Here is a 17,285-nt window from a genome sequence, read left to right as displayed (position 1 = left end):
TTGAGCAAAATGGACCAATCATGAGATGAGTGAGTGCTACTATAATCAAACCTACACGAGGGGGATACTATTTGGACATCAAATAGAAAAACAAATGCCATTACCAAATCATCCATTATTTCAAAATAGGGTTGTATCAAGGGCTTTACAAAGAGCTGAGGTATCACAACCTAGGCAAGGGCAAGAACCTATGAGAAAACTCTATTTATTGAATGAGGACACTTTGATGTTCATAGCGAATCAAGAGCATAGACCAAAGACCATTCTGGCTAAGCAAGAAAAACCATCAATTGTGCCACCAGTGACTCAACAAGATGGACCATGCTACAAGTGTGGAGGTAATCATTGGGCCAAGAATTGTTCTCGTGTAGAGATAATCGGATATTGTTTGGAGTGTGCCATTACACACGTTGTTCCTAATTGTCCAGAACACCCAAACAAACAGGGGAAGACAACAATGAATGTTGTGAGAGTGTTACCTTCTCCAAGTGGATCATAGGCATAACCCAAAATTCCTATGAAGGTAGTGACTAGAGCCCAAGAAAAAGAAAATAATGAGGACCAAGCTAATGAGGAGAAAGATCAACAACCCAAACAAGGGGAAACAACTAGTGTGTCAGTGAGGACTGGGAGAAAATCCTGGAAAGCCAAAAGAGACATAATTAAAGCAAAAACAATTACAAATCAAACTGCACTACAAATTACAAGAGACAAAGGAGCAATTAAAACAAGAACGGGAAAACAAAACGGTGGTGAGCGATAAGAAACCAAGGAAGGTGTCTTCCAGAGGATCTGTGTTGGTAGACAAAGTCCTAGAGCCATTAGATGCTGCACTGGAAGCATATGAGGCTATATTGAAACCCAACCAAATCCTAGAGCAACGAGGGATGAAATATCCTCATGCTAAGGTAGAGACTGAGAGGTTGAAAATGTGTAAGGAATTGGTAAAAATTGCACAGGCAATGATGGAGCCTGAAGCACCAATTCCACCTCCAGAAACCAAACCAAAAAGTGTTGGAATTGAAATGCCTAAGGCAAAGGTTGTTGAAACATTAACTCAAAGAAACATTGAGCTAGAATCACAAAAGGATGTGCAAGCAAAAACTGCAACACAAGAAACCAACAACCTAGAAATTCAACTAGATGATCAAGTAGTGGCCAACACCACTAATGATGCAAGGTCAAGATTACAATTTATGGCACCTATCCCAAAGATAGATGAGCCATGGCCAAATGAATTGTGGGAAGCAATTTGAAGTGCAAAAGATGGAAGTGTGACTTTCCAATCTGCACCCATAACTGAGATCAATACAGGGCATGAAGTATATCAGGGAGACATTCAATCTAAATGGAGATGCAGGGACGAAAGTTTCAATTGAAAGCAAACCAGAGTCCTTGAAGACCTTACCCTCATACATAGGAGAACATGAGGCAGACTCAGAGACTAGAGTGGTGCCATCTCAGAGGAAATCCATATCCAAGATGATGGATACAAGGAGTATGCAAGAGTTGATGTCAGCTCCAATACAGTGCACGATTACTCTATCTGAACTGCTTAAGATTAGACCACATGTATGGGATGAAGTAGGCAACAATTTGGGGAAGATGGGATTAAAGATACCTCTTCAAGATCTACCCTCAAATGAACAATCAAACAAAACTCAATAAGAAAGTGCAAATGCTAAACATGTGCCAATAAACAAGGTGGGGGAATATTGCAAAGGAGAAGAAGGAAACACCACCTTACCTGTGGAATACAAAGGAGTTAAAACATTGGCTATACTTGATAGTGGGGCTGGAGTAGCAATAGCCACAAAAGACATTTGGAAAAAATGGGGTAGACCAGCGCTTAGGAAAACTAGAATGCAGCTGCAACTTGCAGATGGATACACGGAAAAACCTCTGGGTATCCTAGAGCAAATTATTGTGACTTCTTGTGGAATTGAATATGAACATACATTTGCAATAGTAGATTTTGAAAAAGGGAAAAATTTTGATATCATTTTAGGAAGACCTTTCATGCGTTACCTTAAGATAGTTCAAGATTGGGGCTATGACTATATCTACTTGAGACATAAAAAGATCACCACAAAAATAAGCATAAAAGACCATAGCTATAGAGATGTGAATAGAACTCCTTTATAAGAAATTGACTCTACTATAGTCAATGGGAAAGAGATACCTGTGTGGCTACAAACCAAACAAGAACTTTGGATGTGTGGTGCTTTGAAGTGTGGAATCTTAGTGAAGGAGGATTGCATCCTAGAAAGATCAATGAACGATGAAGCTTACATACCGGAACCATTTCCAGAGCAATTATTTGAGCCATTTGGATGGACTCAAATATTGGCAACCTTGGATGTGTGTGTAAATGAGCTAACTCCACAACGAGCAGCAGAAAAAGCTAAGGCCAAACTAAACATTGAAGAAGATCATCCTCGCAAGTCAATTTTACCTTCGACAAGCCCACATCAAAGCTCAAGCAAAGCCTCTACGTCAAGAACGAAAGCTTCAACAATGCAATGGATCCCTAAACAAAAGGTTTTGCAACCTAAATCTCCATCGCAGCAAAGTCTCCAAAAGAAGCAAAGAAATGTCAAGCAGGTGTTGGTATCCAAGGAACACATTAAAGTCAAAGATCCAATTTGGATACACTCTCAAGAACAATCTCAACAACAAAAGGCAACAAGGTGGGTGGCCTCAAATGATGTTTGGGCCAAAAAGCCCAAGGTAACGGCATGGAACTTCTCACCGTTACAAAGAATCACCACAAAGAACAAGCCGAGCATTCAACGCAAGACAACCAACTCAACTAGGAGAAAGAAGAAGCAAAAGAAAAGAGCTTCAAAGAAACAAACAATACAACAAATATGGGTACCAAAGTCAGAGATTTATCAAGATACCCAACAAGGCCAAATGAAGACAAAGAATAGAATGGTTCCCGTCAAGCTACTTGAAGCACAAGGATTCTATGAAGGTAACACCCAAATATGATTACCCAAAGTAGTTGCTCAACCTAGAGCCACTAAGACCAACCAAGTAGCAAAGGACCCCACACAAAGACAATCAACAACAACAAAGAGCCAATGGAGACTAAGCACAACCAAGGGAGAAACAACCTCAAAATGGATCCCTCGTCTTCTACTACAAAAGCAAGGCTTTTACAATGGTAATAGCCAAGTATGGATACAAAAGCCTAGTGTCCATCAAGTCAAGGGAGGAACTCATGAAGCAAGAACAAAGTGGGTCCCAAAACCACTGTTGAAAACTCAGGCTCCTCACAAAGAAGAGAAAGTAAAGGTACAACAATGCGGCCTCCTTACGGAACATCCCATGCAACAAAAGAAGCTAGAGGAGTCAAAGTATGCCAACTCAGTTGAAAAGATGGTGGCATCCAAAGACCAAAGCAATGGTAGAGGCCTTAATCTCAAGAACTTATGGCATTGGGTTTTAGGCCATGAACAGGTAAGTCCAAGTCGCCATTAAAAATACATGGCATAAAAGTCAAGAGTCGGGTAGCTAAGCCACTAAATGAACAAGGCATTCCCAAAGCTTCAAGTAATATTCTCTATGGTCTAAGAGTCTTAGCTATTCTAGGTACTTCTCAAGGTGGAGGAGTTGAGCATATTTATATTGTGTCGCTCATGCTGGTATAGGTGAGCATAAGAGTCCAAGTCTATGTATTTTAAGTTTGATAAAGGGAAGAAGAGAGTCCAAAAGACACTCACACACTATGCATAGTGAGTAATGTATTTCTCAAGGTGGAGGAGTTGAGCATATTTATATTGTGTCGCTCATGCTGGTATAGGTGAGCATAAGAGTCCAAGTCTATGTATTTTAAGTTTGATAAAGGGAAGAAGAGAGTCCAAAAGACACTCACGCACTATGCATAGTGAGTAATGAGTGGAGAAGCTTCTACATCAAAAACCATTCTTGGAAATGTGGAAGCTATTGAGATGTCCTTGGATATCACATGTGCTACATTTGTTCCTTGAAGCACCCAACAACTCATTTTTCACACCGCATGATTTTCTTGAAAGAACTTTTGTGTGCATATAGAGTGTCCCATAATTGGCACTTGCATTACGCACTCTTACTTTATTTCTCCCAAGCACTCACCTTGCATGAACAAGTACTCAACTTCCAAGTGTTCAACCCCAATAAGAGCGTATACCAAAGGCATTTTTGTTTTTCCCTTTTGTCATTCAGGTTCTAGACCCTAATTTAGAAACACCCATCACTATTCTATTGTATATATTCCTTCCATCAAATGAAACCAATAAAGAATTTGTTACACGATCTTCAAAGAGATAAAGTGGGGCCACATTGTTCTCAGCTACGCTTCGACAAGAGCAGCTCTTATCTTCAAAGATACCAACAAAGCTCTATTGACAAAGTGGCAAATAAAATCAAATTGGAGATGCCAATGCACACATGTCAAAGTCTCAATAAAAAGTCAACTGCACGAGGAGGCAAAGTATCCAAAGAAGCAAGTATCATCGACCAATTGCACAAATGGAAAGGTAAAGCAGGATGTGCAACAACATGCACAAATGCCTCGTCCACAACATCCAAGTCACAAAGAACACACGTTCATCAATCAAAGGCAAATGGGCACCCCATTTGAGCAAGCAAAACATGCCAGATATAACTCAATCAAGGAAGGGGGGAGACTCATCAACAAGAAGACCACACTACAAATGGTCGTGTCAAGGGACGACACGGGCTAGGAAGGGGAGAGTGTTTGGAGGTGATAACAACATACAAGTGCCCACCTAGCCAAGGCGCCCGTTGGGTCAGCCGGCCAAAGTTTCAATGTGGTCACATTATTTTTTCCGATGTTTAATACATCAAACCCTGTAAAAGCCTAATGACAATCGTCTATGTCAAGTCTAAGTCAAAGATGGTAATTTTTCCAATGATGTATGTAAAGGTCCATGAGAAGTTGGCCGCCGGCCACTTTAGAAAGCCCTAGGTATATAATACACTAAGGTTAGTGGGAAAGGGGGATTATTTTTTGAAGATAAGTGACTATTGCTGTACGCACAGAAAGCGACTTCTTGGATCCAACTTGTAATCATCGCTATTGTGGCTACGGTAATCCAAATTCAGTTTTGTTTATTGCATTGTGTTCTTCTTACTCTGCTCTTTCATTCAAGTGTAAGCATTCAAGATTTGGTGTAGGTATCAAACGCAACCGTTGTGGTCTTAAATCGTTGTTTTGAGTGTTTATATGCGTATTTTATGCTGTTTTGACCCTAGGAGAGGCTTTAGGGACCCAAAAACGACCCTTTAGGATCATCCGTTTACTGTTTTTGCGTACTTTGGGATGAACGATCGCGATCCGTGTACCCATCCAGAATGTTGTGACAGTGATAGGATATGGTCTTGATAGTCCCCTGTAGCTTCCCTTCAAGTTTTTGTGCGAATCAGATATGATTTTCATGGTAAACAAGCATGATGACTGTAGAGCTGTGTTGAAGGACATAGGCAGATTACTTGGCTAGTTCGTTTGATTTGCTTGTAGAGTTAGTAGTTGCATCTCTTCGAGTTCACTTCATTAGGATTGACACACCCTAGTGAGCTTCCATGCCTCATCTGAGTCGCTTCCCTCGTATTGATATTTATGTTGATGCCTGAAGGCTATGCTATGGACGTCCGTCGCGACAACCCACAAACATTGGTGCGGTTAATGTTTGCAGGTCGTTGCGATGGACGTCCATAGCATAGCCTTCAGGCATCAACATAAATATCAATACCAGGGAAGCGACTCGGATGAGGTATGGAAACTCACTAGGGTGTCAATCCTAATGAAGTGAACTTGAAGAGATGCAACTACTAACTCTACAAGCAAAGCAAACGCACTAAAGCCAAGTAATCTGCCTATGTCCTTCTACACAGCTCTACAGTCATCACGCATGTTTACCATGCAAATCATATCGGATTCGCACGAAACTTGAAGGGAAGCTGCAAAGGACTATCAGGAGCATATCCTATCACTGTCACAACATTCTGGATGGGTACACGGATCGCGATCGTTCATCCCAAAGTATGCAAAAACAGTAAAGAGATGATCCTAAAGGGTCGTTTTTGGGTCCCTAAAGCCTCTCCTAGGGTCAAAACAACATAAAATACGCATATAAACACTCAAAACAACGATTTAAGACCACAACGGTTGCGTTTGACACCTACACCAAATCTTGAATGCTTACACTTGAATGAAAAAGCAGAGTAAGAAGAACACAATGCAATAAACAAAACTGAATTTGGATTACCGTAGCCACAATAGCGATGATTACAAGTTGGAGCCAAGAAGTCGCTCTATGTGCGTACATCAATAGTCACTTTTCTTCAAAAAATAATCCCCCTTTCCCACTAACCTTAGTGTATTATATACCTAGGGCTTTTTAAAGTGGCCGACGGCCAACTTCTCATGGACCTTTACATACATCATTGGAAAAATTACCATCTTTGACTTAGACTTGACATAGACGATTGTCATTAGGCTTTTACAGGGTTTGATGTATTAAACATCGGAAAAATAATGTGACCACATCAAAACTTTGGCCGGCTGACCCAACGGGCCTTGGCTAGGTGGGCACTTGTATGTTGTTATCACCTCCAAACAAAGGGGAAGAAGTATTTTAACATGTGCTAGAGCATTCAGAAAGTTTGAAGACTGGGCCAACACCTAAATTATCTCCGATATTTTTTGGGCCTTTTAACGTACTCAAGCAAGTTGGGGATATGGATTACAAACTCTCTTTACCTATGCACTCTTGTCTGTATTTCATGTAAGTTGTTTATGTAAACACTTGCATAGGGATGACAATGTCATTGACCAATAGATTTTGGTTAATTTCACTCAATCTCCAACCCATTCACATGGAACTGAGCACACTTTTTACTATCACGATCTATGTATGCATCATCATGTGCATAAAAAATCATCAGTGAAGTAAAAAGGTAGACCATAAGAAGGTTCCACTTGGGAAACATTAGTGTTGACACCGGGTTAGCCGCACCGCCCTCTAGCCTGGCCTGAGAGTTTAAAGTTCTCGATTTTCGAAACTGAGAACCGCATGAATCACCATTGGAGGAGCCGGAGGTAAAGAAAACCACAAAAAAAACATTTTTTTCCTTATTATCACTGCCGCCAAAACCCCGAAGGGCGCATAAAAGAATTAATTTCTTCCATGGCAGGCCGTCGTTTTGTTCTCTTCCATTATTTTCCACAACCACCCTCCTCTCTCCTACCTCACTCCCTCGTTCCCACTCTCTCTCTCTCTCTCTCTCTCTCTCTCTCTCTCTCTCTCTCTCTCTCTCTTCTTTCCCTCTTTCTCTCTCTTTCCCTCACTATCTCTATCTTTCACGATGTGAACAACCCACAGTATAGCTAAATAATACACTCTCTCTCTCTCTCTCTCTCTCTCTCTCTCTCTCTCTCTCTCTCTCTCTCTCTCTAATAATTCCCTACCTTACCCCACCCATTGACCCTCACCCCCCCTTCCTCCTTGCTCACTGACGGCTAGGAGAGCCCCCCCCCCCTCCCCCCCCCCCTCTCTCTCTCTCTCTCTCTCTCTCTCTCTCTCTCTCTCTCTCTCTCTCTCTCTCTCTCTCTCTCTCTCTCTCTCTCTCTCTCTCTCTCTTTCCCTCTCCTCGCTGAGGCCCGAAGGCAACCAGCTGCATATGAAGTCTCTCTCTCCCTCTTATTCTTATCCACACGCACACACACATGCACACCCACCCTCGCCATCTCACTGTTGGAAACCTGCAACCATCTCTCTCTCTCTCTCTCTCATAGGCCTCTGCAGATGTAGCCAAATAATACACACACTCTCTCTCTCTTACTCTTACCCACACCCCACACCCCACTCCCTCAACTTTCCCCCCCTCGCCTCCTCTCTCTCTCTCTCTCTCTCTCTCTCTCTCTCTCTCTCTCTCTCTCTCTCTCTCTCTCTCTCTGTGCTCCAGCCCGCAGGCATCGCCACACCCTCTCTCTGGCGCTCCCGATTCAGGCCCGCAGGCAGCACAGATAAAACATTTCTCTCTCTCTCTCTCTCTCTCTCTCTCTCTCTCATAACACACACACCTACACACACACACACACACACACACACACACACACATGCACTCATACACATCCTTCACCCCCTCTCCTACCTCACTCCCTCATTCCCTCTCTCTCTCTCACTCTCGTTCCCTCGCTATGCTTCCCTGTGCACAGTAAGCACGTTAAAAAAAAGAAATATATATATATATATATATATGTATGTATCTATATATATATATATATATATGTATCTATATATATATATATATATATATATATATATATATATATATATATATATATATATATATATATATATATATATGTATCTATATATATATATATAGTATACACATATGATTTATAAATTATCCCCCCCTCTCTCGTTCCCACACACCGTACATGTACATACACGCGCACACATATACGCATGCATATACGCATATACGCGCACGCATATACGCACGCACAAAGAAATAAAAAAAATGAAGGAATCAACGCCAACGAAAAAAGAGAAAAGGAGGCCAAGTTGCACGTTGCCATCACCAAAACAAGAAGAGGCACCGAAGGCATGCACCGGCCGGCACCGAGAGGAAGTAACACATAGCATTTCCGCTTCCCGCAACAAATACCAGTTTCGATAGCCTTAAACCTTACACCGACCACCCGAACCATCAACAAAGCCCTTGTAAATTCCCTGAAGTCCACTCCTCCCTAATAACCTAGCCAGTGGCTAGTGGATTGTAAAAGAACTCTCCCCACCCCACTCTTTCCTCTCTCTCTATCTCTACCTTCTCTCTCTCTATCTCTCTTACTAGAAAGGCATCTAGACCTCTTATAGCGACCGGTGGATATTAGCAAGAACCATTGGGTAAGGACCACCTTTCAAGCCTATATAAAGAGGCCTCCGCTAAGCACAAAGGAGGCACAAGTGAAGGAGGAACACACTAGCTCCATGCACTCTACATTTTAAGCACCACTAAGCACATAATGCACCCCAAGCTAGAGAGCTCATGGCATCATGTTGAGTTGCAAGCTTGGGCATTTAGCATTGGCAACATCACCATTTTCCCCATTATCCACCACACCATGGTTGAGTTACTAGTCACGACCATGCCATGCACATAAGGAAGTCACTACTTCCCCATAAGGCAACATGAACACGCTAGGATTGAATGCATCCACACCATGCTACCTTGGGCCACTCTCTTGTTGGTGGTTGATGTCATCGGTGGCTGCATCGTCTCGATGTTTTCCCTCAACTAACCTTCCCACTAACTCCAACTTCGCCATGCACCATATGGCGCTCGCATTCCATCATGCATCCCTAGTGCCAAGAATCAGATTTGTAACCGTCAAGACCACCATTAGTAAGTATCATCATCGCCAATAAAAGGGTGCAATGTTGTCTTGATCTTTGGGGTCCATTCTCTATTCTCCTTAGTTTTGTTTTTCCATATTCGTGGGATGTTTTGTCTCTTGTATATCACCCTATTTGTGCTCCATCACATGCGGCCTCTCCAATCAGTCAGTATGCTCCATTCCGACCTTGTCACATACCTCCCTCGTACACACACTCCTGACTGTTGACTAGGCATTTTCTACATGTGGACGTTTGTTGTATAACCATTTCATGTTGGTTACCTAGAGGGCATTTCACTTTTGCTACCCTAGGTCATGTATGTCTGCGTCCTAGCTACACTTATGCTAGGTGGTGCCCCTCTCTACCTATAGGATTACTCCTACCTTGAGATGATGCTTGGGGATGTTCAGGCTATGTGTGGTGTAGAGTCCACCCCATATGGCATGTCATTTGCGGCCATCATTCTCTTGGTGCCCGCACCTGTGTTCTGTTCCAGTTCCATTCTAATTCCTGTGTTTGTCTATTATGAATGTCTGTGCCTATAACACTTGGAGATCACGGTGTAGGTGTGATGTAGCATGGACGAATTCAAGTTTCTCTTGTAGGAGCAAGTGCTGAAGCGGTGAAAGGTTTAGTTGAATGGAGGGAAGACGTTCAGAATAGTGCGAGTTGGTACGGGTGTTTGGTTGAACTCTGGAGGGAGCAGAAATACATTTCTGTATTGAACAAGGTCAGTTGCTAGGCGGTTGCGACAGTTTTATGGGCGAGATGGTCAGAGTTCGGAATTGCAGGGAAGTTTGGATTATAGTGGGATGCACCGAGTTTATGTAGGACAGGATTCTAATGATATGGTGGAAGATTTGGATGGCGTAGAGGATTATTTGAGTGATAGGTGGGAAGAAGAAGTAGAGAACAAAGAACCGGATATATTTCCGTGGCTGTTGGCGGTTGCAGTTTTTTAGCATGCATTAGTGGCAAGAAGGAGATTGGTTTTGATCCATTGGGAAGTACCAATGCAGGAAATATTGTACAACCAGGTGGACTTATAAATATGGCAGTGGCTAGGCAGGATATGCGCATCAAATTCCGGACCTTTTCGGGAAAGTCAAAGGAAGACCCCGATTGCCACATATCTCAATATGAGACAAGATGGCAGGCCAGAGGATTTGCCGGAGTGTACGATGCCCAGGCTAAGATGCACCAATTTGAGGCTACATTGGATGGGAAGGCTATGCAATGGTTTAGTAATTTTCCAGCAGATCATTTTACTGATTATGATGACTTGAAAGCAGCATTTTTGAATAGGTTCAGAAGGGAAAAGACTCCACATGATGTGTTGACCAAGCTTAGGGCAGTGAAACAAAGGAAAATGTTTGTTGAGGATTATGCACAAAAGTTTAACCAATATGTGAGAAGGCTGACTGCTCAAGAAAGGCCAACTGATGAAATGCTTGTTGGGTATTTTTTGAATGGATTAAGGAAGGAATTGAAGAATGGTGTTGCTGGAGTTGATGTTGCGGGTGGATTACAATCATTAGTGGAAACAACTCAAAGAGCAGAGAAAAGGTTTGGGGTCTCTCATGGGAAAGCAGCCAAGAGGTCATGTAAAGAAAAGAGGAAAAGCAGGTCGAAGAAAAAGAAGAGGTCAGATGATTCGGATTTAGATACGGAAACGGATTCTGATGGTGAAGAGGATTCCAGTGATGATTTGGATTTAGAAGCAGATGAAGATAAGAAGAAGAAAATCAAGAAGAAGTTGAAGAAAAAGTCTAAGGATAAAGGGAAAGATGATAGAGTGGAAAAATTGGTGGAGAAGAAATTGAAGAAGTTGGGAGTGCAGAAAGTTGTGGAATCAAAATCCCCTCATTGTGAAATTTGTGTTAAGGATGGGCATTGGACAAAGGATTGTTGGTTTAATCCGAATTTCACGGGTGTTGTACCAGAAAGGATTCAGCAGAAGATTTTAACAAGGACCTCACGGGTGTTGTACCAGAAAGGATTCAGCAGAAGATTCAACAACAAGGACCTCAAACTCATGGGGTGTTTCCATAGACATTAAGAAGGCAGAGGATGTTCAACAATCAAGGTTGGCAAAGGCAACAACCGTATTCTAGGTGGAGACCACAGTTTAATCAAGGGGGACCATCATTCAGAGTAAATTTCAATTCTGGAGGAGGACCGAGATATGGAGGATGGCAGAGTTCAAGACCCCCATGGGGGAGAAATTGGGATCAACAGCAGCGTTGGCAGAATTGGCAGCCACAACCACAAGGATGGAATCAACCAAATTGGAATTATCAAGGGGGGAATCATCAACAGCCAAGGGGGCAAGTGCCGCAGTTGCCAACACCACCAACACAATCAGTTGAAGCAAACAAAGAACCGGGAAGTAGTTTGATAGTAGTAGAATCGTTTCAGGATCAGGGGGTGAATGAAGTGGCTATGGATTGTTAGCCGGAATGTGATTGTTCTAAATGCTTGCAAGAGGAAGTAGATGTATTAGTGACAATAAGGTCAAAAGCAAGGTTGAAACCTCCACTAGATTGGAAGGAGCAGAAGGAGATTTGGGATGAGGTAGCTGAAGATCTGATGGAAAAGGAGCAACAACAGATGAAGCTGAAATGGAAGGAGAAAGGGGTAAAAAAGGAGGAGAAGGAAAGAGAAAGGACGGATGCCTTGTTTGAAGAGTTAACTAATTCCTCTATGCATTTTACCTTGGATCAGTTGTTGTCATTAGTTCCAATTTTCAGGGATAAATTATATATAGTGATGTGGAGGTCAAAGACTGCTCCGAGTATGAATGAGGTGCAACAGACAGTTCAGAGTTGCCAGATTAGCCCGGAGGACGTGGATTTTTGAGTACCGACATTGTCGTTGAAATTTAATAACAACAAATTTTTCGATGTTCTATTGGATGGTGGATCATGTGTCAACATACTTTCGGAATCGAAATTTCTAAGGATGCAAGATGTCATGTTGGAACCAACTCCATTTCAAGTGCGCATGGCTAATCAGAGCAGAGTTCAACCAGTGGGGATGTTAAGGAGGCAGGGTATTATCATTCATGGATTGCAGTTTATGGTAATTTTTGTAGTCATCAGAAGAAGGATTCAAAAAATACTTATTCTATGTTGTTGGGGAGGCCATGGTTTTGCACGGCTAAGCTAAAACAGGACTGGGGAAAAAATGAAGTGACGGTTAAGAAAGGAAGGAGAGAAGTTACATTACCAATGGGGCCAAAGAAGGAATTGTCGGCATCGACGAAGCCGATGTTGTCACAAGCAATTAACATGTCTGAAGCATTGGAGGATGATGAAGAGGCATATTTCCTAGCAGCAAATCCAACGATTGTTCCGGTATTCGAGGTTCATGTGGAGCGGATCATTGACAAATATGTAGTGAGAAGAGGACAGTTTGGGAATTGATCAGTTGGAGAGGAATACACATGGTGTGGAATAGGAAAATTCAGAATTGAAGAGGGAAGAGAGGAAAATCCAAAAAGAAATTGTGATGGAGGATTCAGAGTTGGAGCCAAAGGAGGCAATTCAGAGAGCGGAGGCTCTGTATGATAAAATGATAAAGAAAGTTTCTCGAGTTAAGGAGGATGATTTACAGGATCTGAATTTGGGGATGGAGGATCATCCAAAGATGGTAAAAGTTAGTACTAGTTCATTTGGAGGACGGTTTCAAGAAGGATGTGAAGGAATTACCATTGGAGTATATTGATGTCTTTGCATGGGATTATTTTGATTTGAAAGGCATGGATCCTCAAGTTTACAAGCATCATGTAAATTTGAGAACGGATGTTGTTCCAGTGATTCAGCAAAGATATTGGATGAATCCAAATTACGCCAAGCAGGTGAAAGAGGAATTGGACAAATTGCTGAATGCAGGATTCATTGTGCCAGTGGATCAGGCGGAATGGTTGTCACCAATTGTGGTGGTACCTAAGAAGACTCGGAAGTTAAGGATTTGTGTGGATTACAGAAAATTGAATGCAGCAACAGTTTCAGATACATTTCCATTACCTCTTATTGATTTAGTTCTGGATGACGTAGCGGTACATGAGATGTACACTTTCCTTGATGGATTTTTAGGGTACAATCAAATACCAATGGCTGAGGAGGATATTGAAAAAATTTCTTTTATCACAGAATGGGGAGCTTTTGCATATACAATGATGGGCTTTGGTTTGAAGAATGGACCACCATCGTTCTCGAAGGCAGCATTTAAAACCTTTGAGCCACATTTGACAGATTTTATGAGGATTTTTAAGGATGATTTTTCGGTTTTTGGAGAAAAAGTCAGACATCTGGAATATTTGCGAAAGTGTTTTGAAAGATGTAGGATGTTTCGGATGTCACTTAATCCTCAGAAGTGTGCAATAGCAGTGTAGAAGGGAAAGTTATTGGGACATATCATCTCTCAAGAAGGAATGTCGATTGATGGGGACAACATTAGTGCAATTTAGAAAGCTGTAGCTCCAAACAATTTGAAGTCAGTGATGCCGTTTTTTGGACAGATCAAATGGCATGGTAGGTATTTGCGGTATTTGGCGGATGTAAGTGCATCACTTAGTCATTTGACCAAGAAGGAAGTGGAATTTGTTGGGGGAGAAGCGCAAGAAAAGGCTTTTCAGATTATCAAAAAGATGTTGGTGGTTTCACCTATACTTCAACCACCAAATTAGGAATTTCCATTTCATGTGTATGTAGATGCTTCCGACATGGCAGTAGGAGCTGTCTTAATGCAGGAGAAGATCAAGGGATGGTTTCGACCAGCTTATTATGCTAGCAGAATGTTGAGAGCACCGGAAAAGAATTACACAGTTACGGAAAGGGAAGCTCTTGGAATGATTTTGCTTTGGATAAATTCCGACATTATCTATTGGGGAATAAAGTGGTTTTCCATGTGGATCATTAGGCTTTATTGTTTCTGGTAAAGAAGCCAAAATTGGAAGGCAGACTAGCAAGGTGGATGCTCATGTTGCAAGAATTTGATTATATAGTTGTCCATACTCCAGGAACTCAGCATGCAGTGGCTGATTACCTCAGCAAATTGGAACATAAGGAGGAATTACCAAGAGTATCAGATAAATTGCATGATGCAGATTTGTTCCGTGTGGGAGGTCAGTCTTTTGATAATTGGTATGATCAGATGGCTCAGTTTCTGTTGGATGGAGTTTTACCTTCGACAATGTCTCCGGATGAGAGGATGAAGTTTGCATTGAGAAGCAGACCATTTCTAATTATAGATGGAGCATTATATAGAAGAGGAGCAGATCAGGTTATACGCCGATGTGTTCCGGATGAAGAGCAAAAAGCAGTGTTGCAGGAGGCACATTGGGGATCAGCTGGAGGACATTTCTCAGGAGAAATTACAGGTCAGAAAAATTTACAAGCTGGACTTTGGTGGCCTTTGTTATTGAAAGATGCACATAGTTTTGCCAAGGAATGTGTTCAATGTCAGAAGATGGGGCAGCCTACACAAGGGGATAGGATGCAGGATCATCCTGTCTTGCCATTGGAACCATTTTAGAAGTGGGGATTGGATTTTGTAGGCCCAATAAAACCACGGGCAAAGAGGACGGTTTCCAAATACATTCTTGTTGCAACCGATTATGCTACCAAATGGGTGGAAGCGGTGGCTTTGAGAGATAATAAAGCAGCAAGTGTGGCACGGTTTCTATATAAAAACAGTATGACAGGATTTGGATGTCCTATTGAGTTGGTGTCAGATCAGGGAGTACATTTTTTGAATTCTGTGATTCAGGAGTTGACATCCAGATATATGATTTTGCATAAGAAATCTACTCCATATCATCCGCAAGCAAATGGGCAGGCGGAAAGCTCCAATAAAGTGCTGGCGAGAATTTTGAAGAAGATTGTGTCGAAAAACAAATCAAATTGGGATGACAAGCTAGATTCAACACTATGGGCTTTTTGGACGGCTTTTAAGGTGGCGACTGGAATGACACCTTTCAGATTGGTGTTTGGAATTGAATCTCTGGTGCCAATGGAATATGTAATTCCAAGCTTGAGGTTGTCAGTTCAGCATAAGTTGAGTCCGGAGGAATCATTTTCCATAGACTGAAGGAGCTGCTTAAATTGGAAGAGGATAGAATTTAGAGTGCCTACTTGGTGGAAGTTGGGCAGAAGAGGAGACAAGCATGGATGTCTAGGCAGGTGAAATTCATAAATTTTCAGGAGGGAGATTGGGTGATGTTATATAATTCTAAGTTGGGACCACATCCGGGTAAGTTGAAGCTTAGATATTTGGGACCTTATCAGATTGAATCAAAACAGGGCCAAGGAACATTTTTGTTGAACGATGTCTTCGGAACCAAGATTTTGAAACTTGTGAATGGGTTCAGACTAAAGAAATTTTATGGAAAGGCTCCTGAGGTTCCCAAGTGGATGGTCAATAAGGCTGAGGATATTGGTAGTAAATTGTTAACAGTTGGTGTTTTGCGGGTCGCAGCAGAATTTTCAGAGGTAGCATTGGCAACTTGTTGTTGCAATTCAAAACCTGTAAAGGGATCTCGAATTTGGAATTCAAATGGCCGGCTGGATGTTGGAATTCGGATTGTGGGATTGGAAGTCCAGAAAGAGGAAAGTCGGAGGAATGGAATTGGGCAAAAGGGTCAAGGGGTATTCATTAGTGGGGGTGCTCACTTTAAGGCTAAAAACTCGCTTAGTGCTAATGTGACTCATTTAAGGACGGATATTTTTTGGGTGAATCTTGCATGGCGTGTCCAAGTCGAGGTGAAAATTCATCATTATAAGATTCAGGTGGTGAGAAGTGTTGGAGATCACATTCAAGTGTGTGAACGTCACAGTTCACTGACTGTTAAGTCAGAGAAGAAGGGCAAACTGTTTTTTGAAAATATCAAGGGAAAGCTGATGGCGGGGATGCAGGAAAATGTGTCAGAATCAATGCCGCACACCAGGTTGATGAAGATGGCGATGGAGGAGCTGTTTAAGTCAAGGCAATAGGAAGATCACATCAAGGCGGAGAGTGATGAAGCTGAGTCTATGAGTAATCAGGGGAGTGTGGAGACGGCGGTGGCAATGTTTGACCCAAATGAGGTGGAAACCCAGGTATGGCTCAAGCGCATAGGACTTTATGAGTTTGCATGTCTACTTTGGGACGCATGGGCAGAGAACGAGTTCGTTGAGCAGCAGTGGAACATGATTAAGGAGAGTGATGGAGTGATTACAGGGGATGTGCTCTTGACACTAAGGTTGGTGTCCAAGGTTGTCAAAGTTTCGTATTTGCCTGTGCCGGCTAAGGGGAGGAAGGTGACTGACTCCCAGATGAAGGGGGAATTTGGAAATCCGGTTGGGACGAAGGCATACTATATGGTGTGGAATGCGGGTGGAATCAGAGCCTCAAATTTGTTTTGGTATCTGGAGAAGGTGTGCATTCTGCAGAAGACCGCTTACATGTCTAAGGAGGCTTTTGCACCATTGTTTCAGGCTGAGAGAGGCATTAAGGTTGATTGGGCAACAATGTTGTATGATCGGATGCAGCTTACAGGCAAGAGAGATTGGCGTCGGACACCGGCAGTGGGCCGAGTGGCGCCTTATTTGGCCGCAATCTTTGAGCATGTTCTGAAGGTTTTGTCAGTAGCAAGAGGTTTGAAGACACCGGTTGCAGATGTGTTGAAGGAAGAGGAAACATTATGTGGAGTGAAGCGGAGGAAGTTGTTGTTGGGGTCTCCAACAACTGAAAAAAGCAAATCACCTTTTAAAGTTTCTTGGAAGGGTTTGGAGGAGTCTGAATCAAAGTTGAACATTTTCACCATGGAGTCAAAGTCTAAGAATTCAGAGTCGAAAGGTAAGAAGGTCACACTGTTTATGAAAGCAA

This window comes from Adiantum capillus-veneris, chromosome 2, assembly GCF_014529385.1.
Source record: "Adiantum capillus-veneris isolate H3 chromosome 2, ASM1452938v2, whole genome shotgun sequence".
NCBI lineage: Eukaryota > Viridiplantae > Streptophyta > Polypodiopsida > Polypodiales > Pteridaceae > Adiantum > Adiantum capillus-veneris.
This window is presented reverse-complemented; position numbering follows the sequence as displayed.